This window comes from Apteryx rowi, unplaced genomic scaffold (assembly GCF_003343035.1).
Source record: "Apteryx rowi isolate R43461 unplaced genomic scaffold, aptRow1 scaffold_367, whole genome shotgun sequence".
Classification (NCBI taxonomy): domain Eukaryota; kingdom Metazoa; phylum Chordata; class Aves; order Apterygiformes; family Apterygidae; genus Apteryx; species Apteryx rowi.
In genome coordinates, this window is record NW_020450163.1 from 12152 (window position 1) to 18963 (window position 6812).

A 6812-nucleotide genomic window follows, 5' to 3' on the forward strand; every position below is an offset into this window, starting at 1 on the left:
CTGGCCCCGCTCCCGCTCCGCCGGTGCCGCGCACCCCGGCACGCCCGGCCGCCAGGAAGGTGGCGCCTTCCCCGCCCCGCCGGCGGTACGAGCAGCCGGCCCCGCCGCCCCTCAGCCCGCCCGGAGCAGGGCCCCTGCCTCCACAGGCAGCCGCCTTTGCAGCACACGGCATGCAGCACGCCTCCACTGGCTGCCTCCTCCAGCAGCTGCCCCAAACTGTTTCCCAAGCCCGTCTTGCTTCGTTCGTGAAGGGTAAAGGAGGTGACACCCAACTATGTCCCCTCCCCTGCCCTTTCCCCCTTCTGGGTCATTCCCCTTGTCTCATAGCGGAGACTGAAGTTTGCTGAGTAAGAAAGAGAAACTGAAAAGTTCCTTCTGCCGCAGGTGGCATCCCAGAGACACAGGAGCACTCAGGGATGACAGCTGCGTGCTGTTCATGGCAAAGAGTTCAAATTCCAGACACGTCGCATCCACACGTGTCTGTCTTACAAGGACCCCATTGTTAGACCCCAGACTAATGAATGGCAACATATTTTTGCCCAGGGACCTTCCAGTACTTGCATGAAGCCAGGAGAGTTTGTACAATCCCAGGCTAAGGAGAAGAGTTTCTATTCCTGGCTCTGTGGCTGTAGGCCCAGTCACCTCATCTCTCCCCTGACTCTGCCCCTCTCCCAGCTGGTGCCAGCCCTAGCCCATCAGCCTGTAATGCCTGGGGATAAGAGCAATTTTAGAGGGTGGCTGAACAGCACCTGCCATCACAGGCTCCAGGTCTCCATGAACCCACAAGGCATGACTAGAGTGACCCCACTCACTTGTGGAGCTGGCACCATGATGTTTTCCTATTGATAACAATGCTGCTTTGACATGAAGGATGCCAAGCCCTGCAGGTTATAACAAACCTATGATGAGCCCAGAAAGGACCCATTCAGGTTATTTGATGAGGACAAGACAAATGAAACTGGCCAGTATAACTGTGACTCAAGGAACACATCTGGTGACAAGGGAAGTTGTGAAGCTACTTGAATATAAGGCCAGAAACATATGTGCCGCACCAATGACCAGTGGGCTGCAGTGCAGAATGGGGCTCCCTGGACAGAATGCATGATGGAGGCATGTCTTTAGCCTTCCATCCTCTCCACAGTGCTCATATTCCCATCTCTGTGCCTACCCAACAGCAGAGAGGCCCATGAGGGATGCAGGTGTGAGAAAGGGCAGCTTCAGACTCCTGCTTTCCTCTTTCTAACACTGCTGGCTCCCCAGGCATGGCTCACACTGTCCGTGGCTGGAAACACTGCAGAGCCAGGGCAGCAGCCTTTATCCCCGGCAGTGACTCTCCGCACAGGGAGGATGCTTGGAGGAGCTAAGCAGATTTTTGTGGCTGGGAGTCATTAAATACTCACTGCAGAAGGATTAACCAAGGCAGGGTAGCTTCCTCAGATGAGGATGAAAGCAGGTGGAGCAAAGGTGACTGTGGTCAGAAATGATGGGAAACTTTCTTTTAGGGGTGTCACGGACACTCTGTCTCTGAAGCACAGTCAGACCCCCTCTGTCAGAGCTGGCAGGAGACAGTGCTGTGTGGGGAGCAACATCTAGCCTATATGCATCACAAGAGAGCTTTGCCCAGATCCCCCCAAGGCCCCAGACATGATGTCTCAATTCCTGTAGCACAGCCACCTTTCTTTAAATTATTTTTATTTCTTTATTTATCTTCCTGTCCCTCAAAGAGCAGACACAGGGCACCCCTCCACCTCCCAGGCAGGAAAGTGGTAGGGAGCATGTGGCTGACACAGCTAGCTGCAGATCAGCACCACAGCATTGCTTACTGCTCGGCAAGTCCTTGTGGAAATTTGCTTTCTCCAAAGCCCATGGGGCAAATGAATAGGAATATTTGACCCCATCTCAGTGCAGGGGCTCAGTTCAGGACGATTTCTTGCAGCCCCTTCTACTTTTAGGATGACCTTCAGTGAGGGAAACACGAGAAATCCATTCTCTCTGTGAGGCTGGTTGGCTTTCCTGGCAGTCATGACAGACACGTAAAAGAAAGATTCATCAGACCATAAGATGTGTATTTCAAAATTGCTTACCAGTACAGAACAACAGCATAAAGACACAATTCGTAAGGCTCTTAATGGCTTCTAGATATCTGACTTCAAGGATATTTACTGCCCATTTACTGCTGTCTTGTAAACATGGTTGCTATGATGCAGCTAGAAAATGAGAAACTGTCTTCGTAAGTGTCCTTCTGCTGCAGCATAGGATCTGAGTGCAGTGCTTCTGCAATTACAGCCATATTCAGGGTAGCATGCAACCAACCGACAGAGCTGCCCAGCACAGGTGTACTCACAAACCAGGCTACAGCTCTGGGCTACAAACTCCTCCCTCAAACTGGTAACCCTTTTGGGTACATCTTCCTTGCAATGAGCAGCATGAATACAATGGGAACAGGCAGATTTGCTCATCTACCTGTGCTGTGGGTCTGGCATCAGGAGCTTGACAGCAGGCTGGCACCCCAGGGCTGTCAGCAGGGCTGTGCTCTGAGTACCAGCTTCTCTGTGTCTCCATTTCCTTTCTGGGGAAACTGGAAGGGAGAGTTACAGGCAGTAAAATCAACTCCCTTTGCAGGGCAGATGTGCTAGCGATCTCCACAATTTCAACAGGACAGTCAGGCAAGTCCATTTGCAGGATGAAGCTCCTGTTAATGATCAAAGGATCATTAATGGACATCCATGTTGAGGAAGCACCACCAGTTACTTTGGCCTTAAGTGCCAGGCACGACCCTTCTCATTGCATTACATTCTCCCCTTCGGGAGCAACTGGCCCAGCACACTGGCCAACTCACTGTCCTGCTTCCACTTCCCTCCTTCCTGCTGACTCCTTCTAGAATGTCCATCCACAGTAGATTTATTTGGTGCTAAGATAACTGGAGAACCCCAGCTCCTTCCTCCGGCTTTGGCTTTTCTCAGCACTCAGTGACCTGGCATGCAGCATCACTTTGAGTCATCCTTTTGCAAGCTGCCCACTAGTGTGATGCACCAGGCTGAGCTCATGACCAGCTACAGTTCTGGGAGCACTCGGTTAAACTGTCATGCCTCATGTCCACCCTGTGAACACCGATCGTTTTCCCTGGCCCAGGCAACAAGCAGTATTCATAGCAGTCCTGGTCTCAGCTATGTCTATTTTTACAGCTAGCAGGGAAGTTGAGAATTATCAAGCAACTGCTGGCAGGTGTCAGAGCAGACAGGTGCTATCTCTGTGCTCAGGCCCAATCCAGCTGAGCAACACACAAGCAACCCCATTAACTCAGATGACTCAGTTGCTCAAATGTCTGCGTCATTAAGGCAAAGGAACACTAGACAGGCAAACCAACCTGGGAACACCACTTTCAAGGGGACAGAGTGCTGGCAAGAAGTCTTACAGTGCTGATTGCCCAGGGCCATTTCTCCTCTGGCAGGACCACAAATGATGCCATCATCTCTCCCAGCCTCTTGGCAGCCCCCAGCTTCCTGCAGCCCAGCGTGCCCATGGCCCATGGGCACAACTGCCAGGAGCAGGGGCTCCAGCATGTCTGCAGCAGCACAATCAAAAAGCATCTCTGCTCTGATCCTTCAGGGGAGGTTTGAAACATGCCTACTCCAATCCTGCTTACAATCACTTTAGGATTATCAAGGATACTGGGAGATTGTCAAGGATGCTATGTTCTGTGTGCTTGCTGCAACGGAAGTAATTAAACAGTGAAGGTCATAGGGTGTCCCTGGAGGAGCTGAACAATAAGTTAAGGCTCTGATCTGAAGTCTAGGCTGGTCCTTTAAGCAGATGGTCATCTAGTGGTTCTGGTTATTTCCAAATGAGTCATACAGCCCCACTGGAAAGTCACGGAGGTGACTGCTGTCCATCTCAGATGTTGAAGGTTTCTGCAAATGGATGCTGAAAGAGTGCTGACAGAGTCACAGGTGTGATAGCCACAGCCAGGATCTGGTACAAAAGCATCAACCTGAAAAGCAGCCTCTGGCCTAATGGAAAAGGTCCAGCATACACAAAATCCCTCTGCTGAAGACAGACAGAGGATCCATGGCATTTCGGTCAATGCACTGATCTTAGGGAGAGACATTTTGATCCTGGGTAAGGGGCCTCTGAGAACCCTAGCTGGGCCTGCAGAAGACAACCAGGGGCTGTTGACAGCTGAGTAGAGCACCATGGAATTACATCCTTCCAGAAGATGGAAATTTATAGCTTGAGAAATTGTGTCCAGGAACTCTTCTCATACCCCAGAGAAGTAAAAGTTGGGGATGTGTCACCCCACAGAGCCAGGTGGCTTACTTTGGTGCTTCGAAAAAGCCTGTGGTTCCTGCTAAGCACTGTGCCCCAGATTGACACATCTCTCACCAGTTCGCTGCACAGCTGCACCGGGCGATGCATGCATGATTCATCAGCAGAGGTCTGAGGCTCCAGGACCTTATCCTTGAACATCCTTGAGGACTGATAACATCTCTGCCTGTTAGCCTGAGCACAGGCACATGTGTTTTCATTTGGCACATTCCCAAGCTGTAAGATTTGCCATATGCTGTGCAGAGACGGGAAAGGTTTGGGCTCCAGCGGGGAAGTAGTATGTACAGGGAAACACCAAGCCTCATCTCTTCCACTAGCAAAACGTGACATTCGCCAGCTGCTCTGCACCATGAAGCACTCACGGCACAGACAGCCTTCAAATCACCCGTCTTGCCTAATTACTCCTGGCTTCTGTCATCTCCAAACCCTTATGCAGGGGCAGTCGGTACCTTCTGGTGAAACATGATAACCAAGTAGTAGTGAATCTGTCATACACAGCCCTACTTCTGATTGAATTTAGAGGCATTGCTTGCAGAAAAGGTTCAGAGTAAAGCCATGCTTTCAAAGGGGTAGATTTGAGAGGTATTGCTCTGAGCTTTGCATTTCAAGCTGGGAGTTTTTAAATAGTACCACTCCAGCAAGCCTCCATTTCCAGTTTAACTGCAGAGGCATTTAAGCCAGAAACCTTGTGTCTTTTCAGGACCCAAGGACATTGCTAGCAAAGTTTGCTGGGTGCTTCAGTAGCACTTGCTGCTGCAATCATACCTATGCAGCAGCAGCTCCACATGCAAGACAAACCTGTAGACACCTCACATGAGGTCTAAACACTGCAAGCTATTACGGGGATGTTATCACAGCTGTTTCTCCTGGCCAAAGCACGGCAGGGTACTTGGGACTGTACGGAAAAGGTCAAATCATCTCCTCACTGGAAAGCCGATGTCATACCTGGTTGGGCAACGTGTTCACCACCAGTAATGAAGAGAAGCAGGGGGAGCAGAGTCCAGCCTCCCTCCCATATGGCACTGGGGACAGCAACAACCGAACTACCAGAAATAAAAGAAGCCACAACTCAGCATCTGGTCAGCAGGGCTACTGCTAGCAAGGTGGCGAAGGCAGGAAACCACTCATAGGATAGTCTCTGGCTGCAAGCTACAGAAGCCCTGTATTGGCCAAATAACAGTTAGACCAGGCCAGGCCCAGTCAGGATGCTGGGCTGGGGTTCATTCCTGCCAAGGCACACTAAAACCGTGCCAAGAAACCGCAGTGGGACTCACAGGGCCGAGCAGACATCTCACAGTTAGAACCAAAGCACCTCTCCCTCAGCCTGTTGACTGGTTCGCCTTTGGCTTGGCAGAAGAGGGCAGTAGAGATGCAGAACTGACTGCAGCAGTGAAAACATCACCCTGGAGACATCAGAAGTAACCACTCCTTCAACAGCCCCTTTAGCATTAATTCTTCCAATTTCCATACCCAGGTAAAGCTCTGTGTGATCCAGTCCCTCAGTTCTCTTGGGGCAGCTTGCTCCCCTGGTGGAACGCCCATTGAGTCACATCGTTGCTCAGCTAACAGCTTTGTGAAGGTCACAGTGCTACTAAACTTGACCTCCCAAAGCGTCTTATCAGGAGGCCAGTGCTGTAATACCACTTTGCCCAGTCCATGCACGTTCTGCTCTGACAAGCTAGTACATTAATTGACGTTAGCACTGTATTACCCAGCTGGTACAAACTATACACAGTCTTCTGCATCCAAGGCTAATCAGTCTGCCATGCTGCAGAGCTCCCAGCTTGTTGCACTTCTTAGGGGTCTAGTCTCTACTTCCATTACCATGTCGCTGAACTCTGACTCAAAGCAGCAGCTAGCATGGCCCCAGGAGCACCCCTTCCCCACCAGTGCTTTACAGGGGCACAGGAGCAGCAAAGGACAAGATCACACCTCTCTTCTGCTGACCACCGGGCCAAAGTCGAGTTAGGTCATCTGCAAGAAATGATGAAATAAAAGAGCCTGCAGGATCAGGTAAGGCATGTTAGCAAATAGCTTGCTCTCCCCCAGTGCATTAGGATCTGCTGGCTGCATCTGGCGTGCAGAGTCCCAGTCCCAGGCCTCAGCTGGGAGCAACTAAGAGCTGTCAGTGCAGCAAATCTCTGCTAGGAGGCCTTCCCCCAGCCAGACACTGCAGAGCCCTCTGCATTGCATCATCTGCTGCACTACTAGCCCCATCACTCATCCTTAGTGCCCCCACGGACCAGCATAAGAGATCTCACACACTTTGAGCCAAGAGATCTGCCTGACAGCATTTTCCTGGCCTACTGTTTCTTTGATCCAAAAGAAATCCAGCTGCCACTGGAAAGCATGGCCCTACTCTTCTCCCACGTCAGCTGCCTCTTTCTTCTCCCCTGGCTGGCACCAGCCTTTGCATGGACTGTGTTGTGAACAAGACCCAAACACCAATCCCTCAGAAAATTAACCCATCAGGAGGAAAGGGAAAT